This window comes from Anomalospiza imberbis, chromosome 4, assembly GCF_031753505.1.
Source record: "Anomalospiza imberbis isolate Cuckoo-Finch-1a 21T00152 chromosome 4, ASM3175350v1, whole genome shotgun sequence".
NCBI classification, from domain to species: Eukaryota; Metazoa; Chordata; class Aves; order Passeriformes; family Viduidae; genus Anomalospiza; species Anomalospiza imberbis.
This window is the reverse complement of record NC_089684.1, coordinates 57,522,400-57,546,334: the sequence shown is the minus strand read 5'-3', so window position 1 is coordinate 57,546,334 and position 23,935 is coordinate 57,522,400. Positions and strand designations below refer to the sequence as shown.

The following is a 23,935-nucleotide window of genomic DNA, read 5'->3' as shown; positions in this document are numbered from 1 at the left end:
AAGGTACAAAGATATTATTGCTGAAAAAAAGGTAAATGTAAGGTTTAAGGAAAAAAAAATCCCTGCTCCATTTTAAAATTACATCTTCAAGACGAAAGACAATAGTTTAAACATAGTCATACAATTCTCAGGCGCTAAGGACAGGGGTTTTATGGAGAAGATGAAAAAAAGCCATATTAAAGGAGCAGCAAAGATAAGAAAGGAAATCAAAGTCCTCATTCATTCCATTGTATTCAGTTGCAAAAGAGGAAAAAAGAGAAATAAGCTTACAGTCCAGAATCAAACTTTAAAATATTGTAAATTCAATTTTTCTGGCTTTATGAAAAGTAAAGATAAAAGAAACAAACAAAAAAGTCCTCAAAACTTCTATCTAACAAGCATTTTGAGCTTAAGGAAATAATAGTTTTTAATGAAGAAGGAACAAATGATCTCTTTTTTATTCTCTTTTGTGAACAATGGATTTGAAAAAATTCCCTGAACATTTTATATGTTTTATCAATGTTTTTCTTGAACCTGAAGATTTGGGTTCAGCTTTAATTGTTGCTTTTTCTTTTTTACAGTTTTATTATGACACTAAAACACAAGTATAACTTTGAAGTTGTTTATTACTAATTAAATTGTCTTTCTGCATTGTAGCTGACTAGTAGCAGTGATATATTTTGTTGAATGAGAGAGACCTCAGTTTCAATTTAGTTTTCATTTATATCCATTTCCTTTGTTGAAAACTGAAACAATAAGTTCACAGTAAATTAATTTTGGCTCCTTTCAGCTCTTCTTGTTGTTTTCACTTTTCCTTTCTCCGCTAACAGTTTCAAAATATGAGGCGCTATCAAACCATATATCTTGAATTTCAAAATATTTACTGTTTTTTTTTTTTTAATTTAAATACATGTTTGAAATTTATTGCTTTATTGCTCAGCCATGCTGGGGTGAGCCTGTTGTCAGCCGCCATGCTGGTCCTCTTCCCCCGCTGCTAAACCATCGGCGAGGACGCGTCTTCTCCCTCTGTCCCAGCTCATCTTTTCTATTTTTAGAAAATAGCTGGCATTTTTGACTTTCACTCTTGTTTTATGATGTTGGAGACCCTGTGACCTGGTGTGTAGGAGCAAGGCTTGGCACAGATACTGCTCGCACACGCCCAGGTTGCAGGCAGCAGTCCCGCGAGTGGGGCGTATCGGGATCCTGTCCAGCTTTCTGTCCATAACTACAAGAGGCTTAACTTCAAAAACTGCCTGGGACCTATGACCTGCTGCTCTGTGAAGTGTTTTGAGAAAAGCAAATTATATACCTAACTTCTGAGGGCTGAACTGAGTTCAATTCAGTAGGGACACCTAAAACCACAGTACTAATTTGAGCGCCATTTAATAATTGCTCCCAGGCATGACCTGGTTTCTGCCGCAGGGATTTGGCTTTTGACTAAGGAAGCAACAAGCCATTGGGCAGTGCACTTGCAGCCCCCAGGAATGGATGATGTCATTTATCCCCAGCCCAATTCAGCCACACCACAACTGTGTAAGCACTGCAAGCCTCTGGGTGCTTCATTCTGCTGTTGCCCTGTGCAATGTTGCCTCACAACTGGAGGCAGCTGGTCACTGCAAATGTCATTTGCCTTACTGGATATTATTGTACGTGCATTCACAGATGGCCATGCAGAGTTAAGAAAACAGTTCCCAACATAAGAGTCGCAGTTACAGCTGAAATTGTGAATGTGAACACGGAAGCCTTCCCAGGATCCCATGAGCTGGAATGCAGATAGAAAAGTACAAGACTTGTAGGGTGAAGTCTGTATCATGATCAACCACATCAAAAACATAAGAATATTTTTTCTTTTTTTTTTTTTTCTTTTTTTCCCAGAGAAGTGTAGATCCTTACATATAAATTAGTGTCCTATGTTTCTCATTTATCTTTCCACCCAAGAGATGGGTTGGGCTGTGCTGCCTGCAGGCTGGGAGTGCTGCTCTGCTGGCATGACACTGTGGTTATTTCTGAGACCCTGAGAAAGTAGGTCCCCAGCTGTGATGTAACACAATCTATTAAACTGCTTTGATCAGACCTTGGAAATTGTCTAATTTTACTCACTGCTTAAAAAAAAAAAAAAAAACAACTCTCTCTTTATATATATATGTTTATATATATATATCCCAGTAGCTATTATTTCCAATGTCAGTGTACAGGGGTTTTGCAAAGCCCACGCTTTATTACTTCATGAGAGATGCCACATAGAGAGACCATAGGAACCACAAGGCTTAATTTTGCTATTTCATGTAAAGGCTGAGCAATAAGGACTGAAACACTGATGCAGTGGGGCTGTAAGATGAAATGGCAGATGAATGTGAACTAGAGAACATATTCCCCAATGTGGTGAACTTTCAGTACCTTTAGGTAGCTAATCTGGAGATGAACCTGCCATTGCTTGGCTCCATGGAGGCTCAGTTCTACCTAAGGCCACCTACACTCTTTCTAGGATGAGCCTGGGGCCACAAGTACCAAAGTGCTTTTGGTGGAGGCATCAAGCTGCCCTGAATGGGTTCAGTCCATGGCTTGATCAGTCCCTGATGGAGGCAGGCTGTGTCCTGCAGCGCTACTATGTCCGTGTGCACTCTGGTCCCAGTGGTCCAAGGGGATGTATTTGCAGAGGAGCAGCATTAGAACAGAGTCACAGGGGTAATTTGGGGTGGAAGGGAGGTTTTGAGTTCATCTCATCCAACATCTGCTTAAAGCAGGTCTAATCAGCTGGCAGCTATGTCTTCAGTGATCACTATTATTCAGAGGTTTCCATTCCATACAGCACACCTGACCCCATTACTTCCAAGAGCAAGATGACACAGTGATTATGATCCAGAGAGATTTTGCATCTTTTATCCTAGGTAATCACAAACTTGTGGTTCTTGCCAAAGCTCATCACCCAGTTATTTGGTTATACTTATTTGGCATGGAAGCCAAAACACTGTACCCCATTTTACAGATGTGGACCTAGGGCACAAGGATGATATTTGCCAGAGATTACAATCTGTGCAGAGTAAGAAACTGAGTGGTCATTTCTCAGGGCTGCCATCCTACATGCTGTCAGCTCTCTGTGCATTCCTGCTATTAGTTATCAATAGTCACCTTGCTATTACAGACAATTTTTTGAAGCAAGGGGCAAAGTAACACAGCACTTATGAGATGCCAGCTATGTAATGGGTTCCAGTGCTGAGGCTGAAAGTGGGGGAAAATGAAAAATGCCAACACTGCTGCTGTACATGTGGTAGGCAGCTGTACTAGGGATCATCAAATGAATGATTCTCCTTAGAAAACAGCCCTTCTGACAGTCTAAAATGGGATCAAAATTAAAAAAATCTGGTTCTGGAAATGAGGAAAGATCCCCATGGTCTTTATTGCTGTCAGTGAGAATTCATATCATAATGATCAAAAACTGTATGAAGGTGAGTATTGCTGTAACTTGTTTAAAATGAAGGCCTAGAAAAATATACTTAAGACACCTGCAATCAGTTTTAATTTTGAAATTAAGTTCATACATAGGAGGGCTTGGGAAGAATTGAAAGGCAAGATAGTATTTTCTTGAAAGACAAGAATGCTTATATTTAAATGTGTGGCTCATAAGCATGGCACACATATTTTGATCTCACATCTAGATTTTGGTGAGTAATGCAATTTTATACATGGTCCCACGATGGTTAAATAAATAGATAAATAAATAAATAAATATGGCATGTAGCTGGGAAATGATGTATCACTTCTGTGAAAAACCAAAAAAATGTAGTATGGGCCACAGATGTATGCTAGACTAGTTCTGCTTCCTGGAGGGATCCAGTTAAGCTCCTTTGCAACCCTTATGTGGATGTCCCATATTGCCAGCCTTCATTCTAGACACTCTGCTGCATTCCTGCTCGGGCCTTCCAAGCCAGCCAAACTAGGATTGCAGCAATTTCTCACTTGAGGCAAGATGCTAATGACACTAATTCATGTGGTCTCAGCTAGTGTGGGGACTAAGGAAAAATGGGCAAGGACTCAGGATCTGCCATTTCCTGTTGATGCTTCAATATGCACATTAAAAAAGGAAGAATTCTGACTGTTTAGTTTGTAATTTATTTTAATATGTCATTAAAATGTAAAAGGCAAATCTCCTTTTTAAACCTGTAATGTGTAATATCTTGCCCATATAACTTCTGTCTGAACAGCCAGTTCTTGAGCTGATATACACCCATACTGCTGCACTGATTGCAAAGGCAGCATATTCAGTTTGCAGCAGCAGAAGTTGAAGCTCTGGCTCAAAACTGTGTGAAAGCATATATATTCCCTTTCTGGTGACATTGGTGCCACTGGAAAATGACTGAGGATCTGACAGCCATCAGGGCTTTATATCCACATCAAAGCTTATCCTTAGGCCTTGAACATACCCCAGGGGGGCTGAACATTTGTTTTTGAATGCTTCACTGAGCTGTATAATTTAGGAACATCAACAACATATAACATTAAAACCCATCAAAAGAAACTCTCATGCTCAGATATAAATGTCCTGAGCCTGCACTCATGTGATCTTCCATCTGAGAGTCAGAAAGGATTTTTTATTAAATTGCCTTTCCTCTCAGAGGTCAGACAACATGGATGAATCCTGGAGAAGTTTTAAGGCAAGGACATTCACTCTCTTTCATTGTGGGATGTTACTTCAGCCAAAAGTAAAACCTATTTCAAGTACTGCTACTTCATCAGAGGTAGGAAGACAAAATAAACTCCCCAGGAATTAGAGAGCAGGCTTTCTATCAGTAGCTTGTGTCACTTTCCCATCAAAAATCTGCTGCTCATGTACCTTGAACATGATTGCAAAACATTATGCTTAATCTTCTGACAGTTTAAGAAAATGGTCCTTTATGCACAGATCAAGTCTCCCATAAGTTAAATCTATATCCCTTTCTTCTCTATAACCTTGGAAAAAACAAGCAGAAATAAAAATTAGGGCCCCAGAATATCATGTACAACATATACCTGGAAATTTGAAACAACTTTGCTCATTTAAATGCATCAATTTCATCAGGTTTGGAGTGAGGTTGAGACTATTTCAGACCAAGCTATCAAAAACATCAAAGTAAAATGTTCTTTTCTTGCAATGAGCTGCAATTAATTTCCTTCCTGCAAGCATGAGGGTATCTCTGACCATCCCTTATGGGTACAGAATGAGGGAAGGCACCTCTTTAACTAGGTAAAGGAGAAGCCACTTACAGTGTATATCACCATTCGAAGCACAGCTCAGTTCTCAAGAAGTAAAGAGCTGTATCACTGGTAAAACTGAATTGAATGGCATCTCTTCATTTGGGAAAAGGCTTCATGACTGAAAAGCAGACTGCACCATTCCAGAATAAATTGTTTATGGTGCTCCCATTGCATGTAGCTTAAAACTCTTAAAGTGCTACAGGCTGTTCTGGATTGAATTACAAAAGAGAGTTATTTCTTTTGTTAGACAAAAACTAGAATTGCTTCAGCTCTTTTCAAGATCAGTGTTGTTCCAGGTGTCTTCAGTTTTCTTCTCAAACCCATTGTTTTCCAGCTTGCTTTAAACATTTTGTGTATAGGAGGGATGGGAATGCAGTAGCTGTAGCAGGGCACTAAGGACTCTGACTCCTGCTCTCACTGCTGCTGCTACTGCTGCTTTCCTCCTGGTTTTCTTCTATTCTCCTTTTCACTCTTCCCTTTAGCCTACCTGATAATTGGACTTGAAGAGAATTCAGTGACATCCTGGTACATTGTCTAATGCTACCACTTAATAGAAATAACGGATAAGGATTTCCTGACTGCTCCAGCCCCAGGAGATCCTGCTTACAGCTGAAGAGACTGCTAAGGAGAGTGGCATTGGTCATTGCAACAGCATCCCACAGCCCTATCACCATTGCAACGACCCCAGCAGAGAGCTGCATACGAGGCTATTTTGTATTTTCTTACAACCCACTCAGCTACTGCAATCTAGCCTGTAAGTCCAAATGTCCAAAAGCAGTGTGCTATGCCATGGCTGCAGTACAGGTGCCCACACCCCTGGGTTGAAGGGACTTATTCTTGTGTGTGACATCCAGGGGTCAGCCTGTGCCATTGGGTCTCTCTCTGCAGCAGGGGCACTGGCTTATGAGGAATAAGGAGCACTGTAATGCCTACCAGGCAGAACTAAATCCTTATTTTTAGAGATGAACAAATCAGTACAGCTGTTCCTTTGCCATGTAACCAGGTTTAGTGCGCCAATTTGTGCTCCTGGTGTTTCCAGCCTGGCAACACAGGGTGGGGGTCTGTAGGCTGCCAAGGCCCCACACAAGGCCCCCCTCCCATTCCTGCACCTGGTATTTTCTGTTTTGTAGATGCCCAGCTGCTTTGACAATCCTGCTGCTGGCTGGGGTTGCCTTTCCCCCTCACCTTTCACAGGCACACAAGGCTTATGCTGTTAAGGTCTTTTTAAAGCTACTGCATTGCAATTACTTCACTGCTGCTGTGCATGGCAGACATGCTGTTCTTGAGTGCCAGCTGCTTGGAGAAGAGCCCTTTTCCATGAACAGCAACACAAGCTATGAGCAGTAGGAGCTGGTGGTCTGAAGTGGGTGTCAGCAGAAGCAGGACTTGTGTATTGGTTGTAGGAGCAGGGTGTGTGTGTTGTTTGTAGCTGGATGGATCAATAGCTGTGCATGTGCTGAAATACGGATGATCTGAGGCTGGCCGTGACTTCCAGGGTTGATAAACATAGGCAAACCCAATCATTTTCTCAGTCTAATCTGAAATGGGTTTGGACTCAGGACCTTTACCATCAGCCATCGTGAAGATGCAGTTTCTGTGCAAGCCCTGAGCACAGTCCCCACTGCCAGGGGCTCACAGCACAGGCTTCCCTGGTGCCAGGCTGCCCTCCAGCCATCACTACCAGGCAGCCAAGGGGAAATAACACTCCCAAAAGCAAGAAGGTGTATGCCAGGGGTGCTGCTGAGGCCTGCCTCTGGCACCCATACCACAGAGGGCTCCAGCATCTGTTACACCCAAATAATGTTCTGAAGGGCTAAATAGATACATATTGGAGTTGTTGATGAAAGGAAACAATGCCAGACACTTTTGGCCAGCAGAACAGGAGTGTGTCCCATTGCCTCAGGTTGAAAAGGTTTTGGATGTTTAGGACTTGAAAAAATTAGAGGGAGGAAGCATTAGTAACAATATTTGACACAGATTTGCCTCATTCATAGACAAATTAACCTTAATCATCCAATTTATAAATCAGCTTTAAGTGAAAGGCTCCCCCCCTCACCCCCCACTGCTGCATATTTGGTGGATTAAGTTGTTTGGTTTTAGTGATAAATTAGAAACATCTGCTTCCGCTGACAGCCTGGAATGGAGGCGTGCACAGGAACATGGCTGGCTGGGCTGCTCTGATGGATGGGGGGATTCTGTGCCAGGCCACGGTCCTGCCCACCTCTGGCCATGGGTCTGAAAGGATCAGGCTGTCTCCCCTCTGCACTGGGACTCAGCAGCAGGGGAGGAACATGCCTGCTCCTGGGCTTGCTCAGGATGGTTCCTGGGAAGGCTGGAGAAGTGGTGAGCATCTCCAGGAGAGTGCTCTTGGCAGAGCCTTCCTTTTAAGGGTGTCTTGGCAGTTCTTCCATGCAAACAAAATTGTTTCTGCTATGGTATCATCAAGTCTTAATGACAAGGAATCCAAAGCTCGTGCCAGAGTCAATGCAGAGGCTGCTCAAGCATAAGCATTGATGGCAGCGAGTGTCCCAGCCATCCCTTCTGATGAAGAAAATGGTCCTAACTAAGGGAACAGAGAGGTTTTACAACCCTGGTCTATCCTTGCATAGGTGATACAACTTCCTGATTGCTGAGTCAGGCTGGAAATGGCCAAGAGACACACCTCATCAAAGTACTTCACATGGGTGTTTAACTTGTTCAGGAGGTATGAAAACAATCCTCCTGGCTGCATGCCCTTATCTGCAGGAGGGGAAATCTAGGGCTAAATCCTGCCAGATACAGCAATCCAAATATGCCCTGGGGCATCCCTGGAGCTGCACCTACAGCAGGCCCAGTCTGTGCATATCCTTAAGTAACACACACGAAAGGAGCTGTGAGGACTGATCTGACCTCAGTTGTGACCTGACTCTCACTACAGGGATTTAATACATGCCCTGTTGGGCTGCAGAAACAGATGTTTTACACACACCATTCAGATGTTTTTTTCCCAGCCTTTGGCAATCAAAAGTCTCAAACAGAAGCCCTGACTCTCAAGGACAGAGCATGTCTGCAGAAAGGGAGAATACAAGATAATCGGTGGTTTCTAACAGCTCCTGTTCTCAAGGTGCCCTTTTATTTTTTCCTGGATATTTTCTCCTGGTGAGTTTAAGGATTATCTGCATTTGATAAAAAATTTTGTATATCTGTCAGAAGCAGGCATTCCAGGCAGGTTCAGAGCAGACCTCTTCTGTACCGGCTGTACAGAACAGGTCCTACAATCTAGGCACCTCCTGGTAGTGCAGGAGGCACTGTTCAGGTGTGACACAATGCAAAGGGATGTATTTCTGTCTGAGAAATTCCATGAACAGAAATTTTGAATCAGGACTGAGGTGTGTGGCCTGTCAGCATAGAGATAGCCATCCCAGGCAGTTCTGCAGGGGAAATTCTCAATTCTCCTTAAAAAGCTGAAGCTTCCAAACCCCTGCTCCAATATGAGGCTGTGTAACCCATCTGTAAAGTTTAAAATACAGGGAAATACAGCCCCTTCTCTAGAGACTCAAATAATATTCACTGCACAGCCATGAAGGTCCGTGGAGGCTATGCAGCACAGCCCCTCTGAGACCCCAGGGCCCAACCCGGGATGGGGAGTACCCGCTCTCTCTGGGGGTGCAGGAAGGAGGGGAGAGGCAATAACCTATTTCACAGTTAGCCAGGACTACTGGTCCTGCTCATCCTGCCTAAACTGTTTCCATCTGTCTGACTATTGATGTTACTTCATCTTTGCATTCCCATTTGGGACTTTCAGACACATGGAGAAATTAATGATGATGATGAAGTTGAGTCAGTAAAGGGAACATTTTTTCTTTATTTTCCTTTCCCTTCACCCAAGATAGGGAAAGAAATGAAAATTGTCTTCTTCCAGGAGAGGAGCAGGAGCTGTGATCCAGACACCAGGACACACAGCTTTATGCAAGCTGTTTTGCTGGAGCATAGGCCATCCTCTTCCCACTCCCAAAATTGCTGCCTCTCCCTGGAATAGTTTCTTGCTGCCCCATATCAAAGCTGGTGCTCAGAGGTCATCTGCAGATACATATCACCACTTTCTAGCAGGAATATCTGCACTGATTGGCACAAACAATAACTCAGGAAAGGTCAAAGCAGCCTTGGTCTTTCCACTAGGAAATCAGCTGTCCTAAAGCTGGAGAGTGCTTTCCCAGATCATTTGAGCAGGCTACAAGGAGGGGCCATCAACCAGGGTAATTTTGGGAGGAAGGGCTGTCCTCCTCAGGAACCTCCTGGGAGGAAGCAGTAAAGGGGTTTACCCTGGGTAAACACACAGACACACCAGGAAAATGGAAGGTCTGTGAGAAGGAGGCTACCAGGTTGGTAGTTCACAGGAGGAGACAAGCAAAGAAGTGTGGGACTGCGTGGGTTGCTAAGGCAGGGCTATGATCTCAGGTTTAGGGGCCAAAACTGGACAGTGTCTGGAAGATAACTTTCAGAGCACGTCTGTGCAGAGCTGGAACTTACAGAGACTCAAAGGAGCCAATTGCTCTGTAAAACAAATACCACCAGAATAGGGAATGGATGCAAGGAGTAATCTACATGCTTCTCTACATTTCCACTGTTTAGAGATAGTGAAAAAGGATTGGAAGTAGCAGACTGGGATGTGTTGGGGAAGTAGGTTGAATCCCCAGGTGCATTGAAAGGCAGCAGACTGGCGCTGTGCAGGAGCATCAGTGCAGGCCTAGCAAGGCTGGCATAACATCAAGTTTTTATAAACTCCTCCAAAGGAAAAAGACTTTTGGTCTTGAGTCGTAACTGCTAGTGAGAATAGCAGATGTATGTTCCAGTACCAAGAGAGTCCCAAGAAAAGGGAGAGTTTTCCTGGACAAATCCAGAAAAAAACCAAATTTTTCTGTTTTTTTCCAAGGGGTAAAAAACCTAAGGGAGGTCTCTCTCTCAGCAGCTCACAAATCACTTTCCCCTGTGCTGCAGTGATGGGACTCCTACGCTGGCCTGAATCCAGTCACGAGGCCCATCACAGCAATGGGAAGAGGTGGGGTGAGCAGGCTGGACACTCATCTCTTCAGCTCTGCCCGTCCAACTCTCCTTGGTTTTACAGCAAGTCACTCCCTGTTTTTATTGCACATTTTTTAAACTACATTTCAGGTCCCACCTCAGCTATTAATGTTCTCTCCACTCTCATCTTTTCCTGAAAGAGAAATATTTTTATTGAAGAATGTAGCAAAAAAAAAAAAAAAAAAAAGAGAGAGAGAAATAAAACAAAGTGCATGAACTATAATATATCCAAAAACTCCATTCCCTTAACCAAACAGTTCCTGTCCTTAAACCTTCCTTATCCCTACCCTTAACATTAACCTTGGACTCCTGCCAAGGAGATGTTCCTGTCTCTTGCAGGATGTCTGATTTTGGGTTTGGGGTCTCTCCAAAAGAAAAGGGGAGAATGTGATTTGAAAATAGGATGGGTGGCCTGATGGTGTCCAAACATAATCAACTATCTCCATTAAATTTTTGAGATTTGGTCCCATTTGGGTCTGAGAGACGTGATACTCACATGGATGAGGAAGACAAATACAGTAGATAGACTGAAGATGAGCCAATACATTTAAGCCAGCACAACATATGGACTATCACATCTCTCAGCCTAGGAATGATTACTCCCCACTGATTTCTACTAGGTTTGCCCAGAGTAAGTCAAACATCCCAGCCAGTGAGACTTTTCCCTTCTTTCCCTCTGGATTATTTTATGACTGTATACCTCTTACTGCCAGGATGTTTTTTCCCATTGTTCATAGCCTATTCTTCCCCTTTAAAAGTGGTCCTCATTATCCTCTGTGATAAGAATTAATTTTATACTAAACAGTTCTGTTCTTCCCAACACGTAAACCTGACAGAAATGTGTAGACTCTTTGGTCATATGGCCCTATCCCCACTCTAAGGTTTAATGAAACTGTAAATTATCTTTGAAGACTTGAATCTTGTGCTTTGCTGTTCTGCTTTCATTTCTTTGGGCTTTCCCATCTCTATCCAACATCAGGTGAGTCTTGAGGGCAGACAACCAAGAACAGTTCCACACTGCTTTTCAAAAAATGAAACCTGAATCCTTATTTATGAAGAACACAAACTGTTTATTTCAGTTTTAGGAAATCAAAGTAATCTAGATTCCTTCTTCAGCTCAACAGAGAAATGCAGAGAGGTGATGTTCACCTTTTACTTTAGAGAGACTGGGAGCAGAAATAAATACCCTTTGCTGACAGTTGCAGCCTGATATCTGTAACTAAAATATAGATCTGCCCAGTGGTTATTTAATTTGCAGCCTTTGTTTTCCAGGTAGGACCATGAAGATGAACCTGAAAAGACTCTAGATTTCTCTGCCAAGACAATCACATAATCACTTTGCTCTCCTTTTCGCTACAGAGAATCCACTTCATCTGTGAAAATGGAGTTTGACCTGTCTAGTATTTGTGACAAGCAAAGTCTCTGAATCAGAAACACTTTTTTTGCTTTCCTTTGAAGTTAAGTTTTTCTGGTGAATCTCAATTTTAGTTTCATCATTTGCAAGGTGATCCTTTGGTAACAGGGATGTTATTTGATCATGCAATGACAGTATATGTAATGTTCATACAGCATCTGTTTGAGGACTCTGAAAATCAGGCTTACCAGTGCATGGGATAGACTTGTGAATGGGCATATCACAGAGAATTAAGGATATAAGTTAGCTAAGTGAAAGAGACAGAAGAACTTCTCCTGCAGGCACTCAAACCCAGCCCTAAGAAATGTGGATTTCCTTTTACCTCCTCACCTTGTCACAGGGACTGAACCATGGATAAGTGTGACAGTGAAGTGTGGAGATGGTGAAGGGGATGAAATAACAAAGTACTACCTTCTTTGCATCCTTCCCTGTCCCTTTGGCTGAGATATTCAGTTTCAGAAACCCTCTTGTCTCCAGTATCAATAGGCAACACAGAGCAGTTTTTACCACCTTTACTCCCACCTACTCATCAGATTGGTGGGGTATTGTGGAGGAAAGACAAGGAATAGGCAAGCGCTGAGAGGGTCAATACACTTTCCAATCCGTGTAACTCTCTCCCAGGAGACACCTGATGGAGGTGTTCCTAGCTCCACCTTTCCAGAGTTCAGCAAAGATGCTGATGGTGGGCTTCCCATTTGGCACAAATTTAACACAGGGGCTTCAAAGTCAACAGGATTTTAGCATTTCTTCCATGACAGTGGGCAGGCATATCAGCTCCTCCACTACAGTTTTGATTTTCTGCTGTTTTCCCTGCTCTTAAATACATTTCTTACAGTGCGATCCATGGAAACACAGCATTAGGGGCACTGACAGCTCTCCATTCTCATCAGGGTGAATCTGCTCCAGTAGCACAGCTGAAGTTGTTCCAAGTCAGGCAAAACAGGGGACAGGCACTACAGGAAGGGATTTTCTGCTTCTTAAATGCAACGTGCTATAGAACACAATAGTTGTGTGATTTCTGAAGCAGGTTCCTGTTATTAAATTTCCATAGCTTGTGCAGCTCCAAGGGCTGTGGGTAATGCTGTGCTCACACCCATATTTTCCTAAAACTTCAGCCTGAAAATCTTCATCATTTCCTTGAAAATGAGTGGGATAGAGGAATTAGCCCCCACTGTGACTATCAGGTTTTGGGTAGCAGGCAGCACTTGCCTCAGCCTCGCTTGGGTAATGATATCCAGAGACCCAGAAAGGGAGCTTGAAACTGCTAATCCACTCATACTCTCACCTGCCCAGATCAAGGCTGTGATTAATCACTAACACTCAGCATTTCATTTGTGTTTAACCACACACAGTCTCTTGCCAGCCTAGTCTTAGGCACAAAGCACACTGCTGGTAGCAGTGGAAACACAAAAAGTAAAATGACCTGAAAAAAAACCCAACCAAGCAGAAGAAACACAGTAGCAAAATAACAAATGGATATATTTTCAAGAGTTTAATAAGGTAAATGCAGGAGCTTAACTTTGCAATAGTGCAAGTCTGAAGCAAAACTGTTTATTTGGTATTTCTAGATTTTTTTTTTTTTTTTTTTTGCAAAACAAATTTCTGTGAAACCATAGTAACTGCAGTTAGAGTGAAGATTTGGAATGATGATGGAATCATTCATGAGCAAAAAACCCCAAATAATCTCTGGTCTGGGTTGGTGGAATGTAAGATTAATGCTAGATAGAGAGACATAATTTTAAAATGTTTTAGGTAATTTAATCACCCTAAACGCTGTGAAAGGTAGACATTTAAAACAAAATTTTTTTGGCTAGAATATTACATCCTTGATATTTTAAACAATCTGTCTGCTAACTTTCTGATGAGGATGTTTTTTACATAAATGTCCAAGTTTATTACTCATCTCTTACAAGAGAAGATACATCAGCAGATTTCACTGAGACACCACAACAGCCTATTTCTAACAGAATCACATGTATCTCAGATAAAATATGCATTTTTCTGAAAGATCTTTCTATTGCATTCCTTTCTCCAAATGCATTTCAGAGAAGTCAGTTCAGGAAAGTAGAATCAATTACAACTTACCTTCACAGCTGAGTAGATGACATCTGATTTTTCAGGGAAAGCAACGTGCTCTCTTTGGGTAGTGTAAGAGTTGTAGATTCAAGCCAGCAGGTAATTTTTGGTGATTCAAAATCCTTTAAAAAGAAATTTAAATGCTGGGATGACAAAAAAAGGTACTTTGTGAAATCCTATCGGAGGCTTGATGCTCTTACAGAGTTTTCTAACTGTTTGTCTCAGCTGAACAAGCTCCTGCTCCTTTCCTGGGCCACCTGCCAACTTTTCTAATTTAAAGCAACTGTGAGCTTGCTGTAAAACTCTTGCTGGAAGGAACTTCTTTTATACCATGGAGCAAGGAGCAAGCTTGTGCTCCAGACTGATGTGATGTGACAGAGTCCTAACAGGACTGGGGGCATAGCCTCCCTGAGGTAATGTTATATCATCTTTGGAAAGCATCATAGGCTAAGCTGTCTCCTTCTTGGTAAAAGCACAAGAAAGAGGAAAAAAACAAACTGCTTTTGGCATATAGTCCCCTCAGCATGGGATTTGGGAGGAGCAGCATCTGCCTCAAAATGCAGGAAGTGACAGCCTCAGATACATAAAGTGCTCAGAGCTCCCAAAGGACCCTGGACCCCACACTGGCCACAAGTCACCAGTCCTTGGTTTTGAGGCTCTGGGCAGAGGTCCAGGGGGTTCTCCCGGGGCTCCTCTACAGTGTAATGCAGGCTGTCCCTAGCACAGGGTGGCTGGGACACCCAAGCTGAGGGTCATAGCCGAGCAAAACCACAAATGACTTGGGTTTGAAGAGTTTCAGACTTGGTGCTTTGGGTAGTTTCAAAATACACTCCTGGCAATGATCCTCCCTTCTGAGACACTGTCAATAACAGAGGCAGACACTTGAGTAATACAGACTTGAAAAATAGAGGCATGGTTTTCAAAGGCATCCATTTCCTGGGCATGGCTCTGTTCTGCTTTGCTCAAATTAAGATAGTGAAGCATGTAAAGTGTTGTTCATATAGGAAAGTTGCCTATGCCCATGTCAAATTCCTTCTCTTTGCAAGGAATTTGTTTCAGCCAGTTATGGTTGACACACATGGTGTGCATTTATGAACTTACGGGAAAGGTCCCCTTTTGCAAATGTGAGTTTTCTCTGCAGAGTAGCTAAAAGCAAGCAAACAAATAAACACATGATAAAATATTGTGATTTGGAAAATTTTAGTCTCTGAGCTTCTCCATGGGTACTATAACAAACTTTTGCTTAGGAAATGAGGGTCCTGAAAAGCCTGCCTTAAGCTGGGTTCCAAATTTTCCAGGACCTTTGGAGATGCATCCAACTGACCTGCTGATGCTAAGGTGGCCTGAGGCTTATGTGATTTTTAGTTAGTGACTTTAGTTTTGTGAGCCATATTTTCCTGTGAAACTAATGAAAGTGAAGATGGAAACATTAGATTGAAATTTCAAAGGTGTTTTATGCCACTAAAAGAGGAAATTAATCTTCTGTGAAAAATCATGTCAACATTGGAATGCCACATGTGACATATCTAAGAAAGACCTTGTTTGTTTGAATGCGCTAATCTCCGTGGAACTGAAATATTAAGTATTTGATATTTTGAATAGACAATTAAAAAAGAGTCCTGTGCATTCAAAAATGTAGATAGAATACCACACAGTTCTGGGATAAAGGGTTTAAGGAAAACCAAGCCTTTTTTCCCCTTTCTTCTAATGGATTTTCATTCCAGTGCTAGATTGCAATAACGAGGATATAGAAAACTCTATTACAAAATCTTATGGTACTGTGAAAACTTCAATATATGATTTTACAAGTCTCTCTTTTTCCCCAAAATATTTCTATCAGAATATTTTTATTTTGCTCTATGGATCTGCTGGTGAACTTAGTTACTGGTGAGCAATTGTGAAAGTAGAAATAACATCCTATCATGTCACTTCAAAATTTCTGTTTTGTATCTTAATTTTCACTTAGTGATCATGCATTAAGTATGTCTTTTTAGGTACTGGCACCTCTGGAAACTTGGCCCTGCATCCTTGTGGGAATCAAACAGGAGTTTTAAAGATTACCCAGAAGTTGTAAAAATTACCCACAGATTATTGTCCTCATTCCCTCAGTTGATCTCTTTCTGATTCTGTTTAGGAAAGCATGAGATGGTGCTTCCTCTTCCTGATGAGTCTTTCTGGGGGAAGCAAGGTATGTTGCCCATCACATTGGAAAAAAAAATGTTTTGTAACAGTCTGTGGAGGATTCTGGTGGGAATTATGAACTTAGGCTTTGCCACTGATTCATACATAAATCTGGGCTGGGAATCTTCCTCAATGCCATTTATTTACTTGCCTCATAGGAATGTGACTAAGGCTAAATAGCCATTGGTGAAGTAGTAAATAAGATTAATCACACTAATTTTATAGCAGCAAAAATTAAAAATCAAATCTTTTTTTTAAGATGTTAACATTTTATGCCCACCAAGACTACCTGAATAGTTTTCTGTGGTCCACAACAAGTTAAAGAACCAGCTGGAAGTTCCACTCTTAGGTTACAGGGAAGAAGGCTTAAGAGGGAAAATGCAGTTAAAGCTTTGTGAGGAACGTGAGCTCCAACATAGCAAAAGTTTTGAAAGGGAGAAGTTGAATCCATTTCATTTGACTTTCCAGACCAGAGTGAAGGAGAAATTGCAAAGTGCTCTGCAAGCCCTGGAGGATTAAATGTTCAACAGAAAACACAGGTTCAGTTTTTTTGGAAGAAAGATTTTATTTTATAGGGTTGTTCACTGGTGGTTGTGATAGGCTCATTTTTAATCCCTCTGAAGTTACAATTCTTGGCAACTATTTCCCATTTATCACTTCACCACAACACTGATTTTCTGGCTTTTGGCTTTGTCTAAAGACACAGCTGAGGTAGGATCGAGCTTCCTGCTGCAGCAGCTGAACCAGGAATGGTAACTTGGCATTCATGTCCTCACAGGTACAAAGGAACAGCCAACAGAGGGGTTAGGAAAAAAGGCATCAGTCATCTTGGGGAAGTTTCAATCGGAAAGAACATGCCTCTTGGCTCACCTGTGGGTGCAAGTCTTCATATGGTCCTGTGTGTGTGGAGTTTTGTTGCATATTGAAGACAAACCACATGAATGTTTATAAGAGTTGCATGAGATTACATGTACTCTAAGAAATAGAGTTGTCACACCCTTGACAAATTGTGGTCCTTAATCCTCTCATGTGGCAAGCAGCTGATAATTTTTCCTGGTTACATCTTTAAGTCCCTTCTCTGAACAAAACATTTTAAGATGCAGCAGGCTTTAATAAGTATAAAGGATGTTTCCAACACAAGTATCTGAACCAACAATCAAACAAAATCCTTCATCTGTGAACCACTAAGAAGTTGTTTTGTTGGCAGAAAGGAATTATGATGTTGTGGCATTAAAAAGAGAAGTCAAACTCCCTTTGATGCTGGGATTTGGGATTTTCCTGTGCTATGGCTGAATGCATTCACATCCATTTAGTGCTCAGCTCAACTGCCAAGATGTGGGTGTAAAGGCTTAGGATTCATCTTGCCCCAGTGCTGAGACAATGAGCTGGTATAAATGGCACAGTGCAGTCTAAGAGGTCACAAAGCTGCTAAAACCCAGAAGCCTAGCTGTCCCCTCATAAAGAAGACTGGCTTCATCCAGGTAAACAAAAAATGTGTCATTGTCCAGTGACACCAAACGAGAAAAAGAATTGATTATCACATAGAAATAAGGTGTCAAAGAACATGGAAGTTTTTGCTTCATTTGATGGGTGAGCATTGGTGGATTTTTGGTTGTTGTTGTTTGTTTCAGTTTGGTTTGAGTTTTTTGTGTCACTAGCTCCTGGCCTCCATGGAAGAGGAAGGGATGGGAGAGCTGCTTTTAAGAGGTACTCCTTTCATGATGAGTCCTGACCCATTTTAAGGGACGCTGCTTTTGGATTGATGAGAAGCTCAGTATGGCCTGGCAATGTGCCTTTGCAGCCCAGAAATCAGCATGACCGGCAGGTCAAGGGAGCTGATTCTGTCCTTCTCTCTGCTCTGCTCTTGTGAAACCCCACCTGGAACTCTGCATCCAGCTCTGGGGCCCACGACATACAAAGGAGATGGACCTGCTGAAGTGAGTCCAGAGGAGGCTACAAAGCTGATCAGAGGGATGGAGCATCTCTACTTTGAAGGCAGGCTGAGAAAGTTGAGGTTGTTCAGCCTGTAGAAGAGAAGAGTCCAGGAAAGCCATATAGCACCTTCCAGTACCTAAAGAGGCCTACCAGAGAGCTGGGGAGGGACTTTCTACAAGATATGTTATGATAAGACAAGATAGAATGGCTTTAAACTGACAGAGAGGAGGTTTAGATATGATATTAGGGAGAAATCCTTTACTGGAAGGGTGTTGAGGCACTGGCACAGGTTGCCCAGAGAAGTTGTGGATGCTCCATCCCTGGAGGTGTTCAAAACCAGGCTGGAGGGGGCTCTGAGAAACTTGATCTAGTGGGTGGCATCCCTGCCTATGGCGGGAGATTTGAATTAGAAGACCTTTAAAGTCCCTCCCAAGCCAGAGCATTCTATGATTCTATGACTTCCAGCTGGTGCATCCATCTGGAGATGTCTATCCAGTGAATGGCTGAAGGATGGGGACAGATCCGTGGGACCAGCTGATGTCCAGATGACTGTGGGTGCTGGGGCTGTGCAACTCAGGGAGCAGCTAAGAACTAATGGACTAACTACACCTGCATTTTTTACCTATGTGAGATGCAAAGTGCAATTCCAACAGGAATTGTAATTTTTTAAAAAAATATAACTTATTCTAAGACTAAATTTGCTAGAAAACACAGTCCAAATCTCATTTACCCAGTGAGATAACCTACCTAAAGATACCTCTGTTCTGCACCTCTGTTCAATCATTAGTCACCAATGTAAAGCTAGCATGCTGGGTTTAAATCTTATCTGCTTAGAACAGCTTGGAACAACTCTGGTATACTTACTGTTTTGAAATCAAATGTTGTTTGTGGCAAGCAGTACAGCACATTAAATTTCTCACCCTCCAGTGAGTCAGATCACCCCAATGTTAGGACTTGGAGTCTTAATGGGGCAGAACATTACAGCTCCATTTCCTCCACTACACATTTGCAATTAAAATTGTAGTTGCAGTTTCACTTCACATGCCTACACCTCCACATGATGAGGGCTTTTCCACCCTGCCTCCCCTTCCTTTTGCCTTCAACCGAACTTTTCCAGCAAGAGTCTTAAATACCAGAGCCCAGACTTGCAAAGGTGTTTTGACAACTCAGTCCATCAGTGAAAGCCAGTGACATTTAAAAAGTTCCTGAAATTAGTGCGGGCTATTGTAAGCTGACAATATCTGCAAAGAGTAATGCTTTGTATAGATCTTCTAGTTAATTTTCTGTTTGTTAGTCTGTTTTCCCAAAGCAGAGAGAATGACTTTTGTATTAAATGCAGATCAAAGTATTTCTTCTCCCAAAGCTGGACATCTGTGCTTCTCAGAAAGTGCCAGGATAATATCACTGGGCACAGGTTCTTCCTGAAAGTTACAAGGTCTACCTCCACCTTACTTGAGTGGGAGTTAGGATCTCACATGGGCTGAGGTGAAGATCCTTCACAAGATTAGAGATATTTCATTAAATACCCAGGGTTTAATTTCTCCTGAATTGCCACAAGCTGTTCATGATGAAAATAGAAATAAAATACACATCTGTCACTCATGTCCCTTTCAGAATAGTATTATTGTCTTTATCTCATATGTGATTGTACAGATGTACCCTCCAGAGGCACTGCAGCTTCCTCTGCATGAGGTCTCCACTTATCACTCTCCTTTATTTTGGTACATAAAGAGGGAATAAGCTGCCAGTTTATCTTCTATTCATGTTAGCTAGATGGAATGAAAACATGCTTGGTATTCAAGATAGTGCAGCAGTAATGGCTTGTATTTATTTCTCTCCTGCCAAGTGCAGCAGAGAAGCAGCTAAAGATAAGCCTGAAAGTTACAGAAACCCATTAAAAATTAGCACACATACTGATTTGGGAGGATTTGGCAACCAAATACTTCCTCTGATCATTCTGAACAGTTTTTCCTTCCCAGGTGCACTGAGTTTGTCCAGGTGAGAGGGCAGGTTCTGCTGGCCCTGGGTTGCCAGCAGCCAGGCACCTCTGCCATTATGGGGGTTCTCATCAATGCTCTGCTGACACCAGTGGAGTTCCCACAGCCCTGCTGCTACTGGCATGCTGTGGGCAGGAATCCCCCTGCACTACCCACCAAAACACTAAGTCTTAGGCTTCAATTCAGTTACTGCAATGTAGAGCTGTTGGCATTGGAGACCACAAAGAGAGACCCTGGCAACCCTCCCGTGCTCCTTTTGATTAGCTGTGTCCATTGCCCAGGAGCTAAGGGTACACACAGAGGTCATGTTTCTACAAGCCTCTCATTTAAAACCTTACAAAGAAGGAACTTTGTAACCATACACAAAAGTTAACAACATCTCTCTGCTTGCACACATCAGTCTTAATTTATTTTGACTGTTGACACAAATCTATTCATTATTGCAAATGCAAACTATTTACTTTTGTTCTCTTCTATTTCAATAGGATAGATCAGGAAAGGAATTTTATCCTATTTTGTACTCCACAGTGCTATGCATGGTGGTCATAAAGAAAACATTACTGCCTTGATCTACTTCTAGTTTCCTTATTGTGTTTGTTCTGAGAGAAACTTATCTAACTCATTATGCTTGGGCTATCTGGAAGCAGTCTGCAGTGTGCTCGCTGAGTGCTTTGACCTTTTCATATTCTGGAGTTGATTGGTTTGGCCATCCATCTTCTTCACTTGTTGAAACCCTCACTTAGCAAAGAAAGGCCAACAGCCAAGTCTGTATGAAAAATGTGGTGCAAAAGGAATCAATTAACAACAGGGCATATTTCATTGTATTTCCCATAGATATTGACGATTATGTAAAATTTGAAAAGTTGGCTGAGGTGCCTAGGCTTCACAATTGCTGACAAATTATGATGATATTACAATATTTGGATAAATCTTTTTTGGGAAAATAATAATCTTATGTGATCCCATCACCCCTGTGCAAAATAATAATCTTATGTGATCCCATCACCCCTGTGCAAAGCAGTTAATATTCCTGTTTCTCACAGTGATCTAACTTCTACTGTTGTTCTCTACACTTTCTTTTTAACTATCTTGCCAATTCATTTAATTTAACACAGCTAAAACCAAACTCCATATTTTCCTTGTCTCTAACCTATCATTTTTTTCCCCAGAAATATGAATAGGGGAAAAAAGACAGATATAAACAAGCTGATGCAGAGTTAGGAATTTAATCACAGCTGTCAGGCAAGGTTCTCCAGAGTATGTCCACTCCCCTGTGCCATGTACCTGTTCAGATCTCCCACCTTTCCAGCTCCAAACTCCTAAACAAATGCAGGGGTCAGTGCTATGTTTATTTTAACACTAGCATTGCTAGTGCTAGGAATGGGTACCAAAGCATATGTGGGAATGAAGATATGCCTTTCCAAACAAGGACACTGAACACAGGGCTAAAGAGAAAATAAAGCTTCCATTCACTCAGTGACCCTTGGACCCACAACTTCTCCACTGCAGCATGACACGGATGGGTAGAGAATGTCCTTTGGGCATAGCCTGATGGTCAGGCACCCTCCTGAGCAGTAAAAGATGTAGACTTGAACTCTCTCATGCTCATCTGCATATAAAACTCCCCATGACAAATACTATTTTAAAAAGGATCCAAGTCCATTAATGTGAAAGGATGCATCTATTCTAATAATATTTTACAACTAGAGAGTCTTTCAAAAGTAAAGGAAGTGCAGAGAACACCAACCTCTCAAACCTCTCAAAAATGGGGTTTATGAAAGTGTTTCAAACTCTATTGGCCTTGAGCATATGTGAGAAAACTCACTGTAACAGAAATTCAATCACAAAAAAAGTGAATTTTTAAGTGTACATGCAAAACAATTTATGCTGAAATGTTGGCAGACCTGTCCAGACAGAAATACAGCATTTAGATGAGTCCCAGCACAGTTACCCAGTCTCAAAACTCATTAAATTCTAGCACTTAGTCACTACAGAAAAAAAAAATTGGATAAGAAAAGGGTACATAACTCCAAGAAGGACAGGAATTGTACTGAATTAGTGAAGTATGTAACCAGGAAGACAAAAGCATTAAAAAAAAAAAATCTACATTTACTTTATCTGCTGAGAGTGGTTTTACAAATGGCAAAACTGAAAGTCTCCTACCTGAAAATGGACAGCTTTTCTACATAATTTAGAAAATGTCCTGCCTTCCAACCCATCCAATGGGTCCCTTGATCCATGAGTCTCCCAGGCAGAAATGGCAGCTGCCAAGTGCAGCTCAGGGCTCACACCATGAGACAGACTTTAGAACTATCTTCAGAACCCAGTAAATATCAGCCTTGCACACGAGGCACCATATGTCTCTCCCTGACTGCACATACAGCTGGCTTGGGTTTGAAGAAAACATTATCTGACACCCTCCTGCAAATGATTCAAGGGTTACTCCAGGATAAAATGGCAATTGCTCAAGAAAACCAAGCACTACATATGGATGTGCATATCTATTAATTTCTGCTGTTCCTTCTCTGGCTGATAGATGATCCTCCTGGCTGCTAAACTGCTGTCAGAGGGTGGCATTTTTTTTTTTTTAATGCTCTTTAATTTAATGGAAAGAAGATTCTTTTAATTTTTAATTGACATCTTCCTCCAAAGCTTAGACAAAACTAATGCAGGAAAGTTGAAGGTTCATTAATTACAGATGGCCCCATTGTACAGCGGTGGATAAGGATGCAGCCTGTGCTAACAGCAGATACTTAACTAAAAGGATTCAGCATTAAAAATAATTTCTGTTTAGCCTCTTTGGAAAGACTGGAAAGATCCATGCCATTAAACTTCTGTTCATAAAACTTTATTGTCTACGGATACCTTTCCAAGTGAGTAGACTGCTGGCTCTATGCATTTCCTGACCTATCAAGTTCTCTGACACTAATGGTAACAAAATATAGCCAGCAAGTTTCCGTAATGAAACTTCCGATTCAGAACAAACAAATCACTGCTGTCACAATTAGCTTGACTACTTAAAGCTGTTGAGGTAGCATAGCAGCAGTGACCAGAATGAGCAATTTATCTTAAAAAGCTAGAACATTTATTTTTTGGTTAGCAGAAAAATCTGTCTATCATGCATTCAGAGATGTACCAGAAAGACCAGAAATTTAAGTTAGCAACTTCAACAGGCACAGCTGAAGGTTTTAATGCCTATCTTAAATCCTCAGGGTGTGCTGCCATGGTGGAGATTAATTGCTACCTCTATGCAACTGAGTGTTCTTACCAACAGGAGACTGAGGATCAGCTTATGATGGGCCACGCACGTATGGTTTTCAAATACACAGGCATTGGGGAACCAGCTATCACTGGGTACAATCCAAAAGACAGACTGACCTTATCTGGCAGTTCCCTGCTGCCAAAAGCAGGGTGTCTGCCCCTCAGCACCCTGTCCTGCTCAGCTGTGTGCTCCTGCTGCTGGTCCTCCCACTTTCTGGACACCTCACTGGTGGGAGTCCATTAACCTGGCACTCCTAGAATGAAGTTAAATTTTTCACCTGCCTAATTAACAAGCTGAAAGTGTCACTGGAGGACTCAGAGTGCATCAAAGGTGATGAAAAGGGCTGTGACAGAGCAGGAATGGAGTGACTCCCTGCAGCAGGATGCTGTAGGGACAAGCAACCCATGTCAGGCAGCATGTTAGACCTGGGTGGCTGAATATGTTGCCACCCCCTGGCATCACCACCCTCTTCTCTGCAGGCTGCCTAGCCCAGACCAAGTGATAGTGGCCTATGCTGGGTTGTACAAGGTACTGCAGTTCATGTTTAAGTCCAGTTCAGGTCCAGTTTTCAGGAATGTGGCTGCAGGCAGTGATACTGCAACCACTTGCTGAGACAGGGAGTGCACAAACTTCCCTGGGTAGTGGGGTTTGATTTAGGTTTGAAGGATATATTTCATTGAATTAAAGAAACAGAGACTAGAATCTACTAGGCTCCATTCTAGGTTTTTATTGGAGTTCCTCAAGCAGAAGATACATCAATCTTACAGCCACCTCCCATGGTTCTGTGGCTCAGCATCC

General features: G+C 42.0%; 1 protein-coding gene across 1 annotated transcript in view; it reads right to left on the bottom strand.

Annotated features, from left to right (window-relative positions):
* The window catches only part of C1QTNF7 (C1q and TNF related 7), a 50,137-nt gene extending 35,911 nt beyond the window's left edge, over positions 1–14,226 (bottom strand). The window contains exon 1 of the mRNA XM_068188742.1: positions 13,772–14,226. The gene's annotated coding sequence lies outside the window, so the exon portion shown is untranslated. The remainder of the gene's footprint in view (positions 1–13,771) is intronic.
* Positions 14,227–23,935: the final 9,709 nt, after the last annotated feature.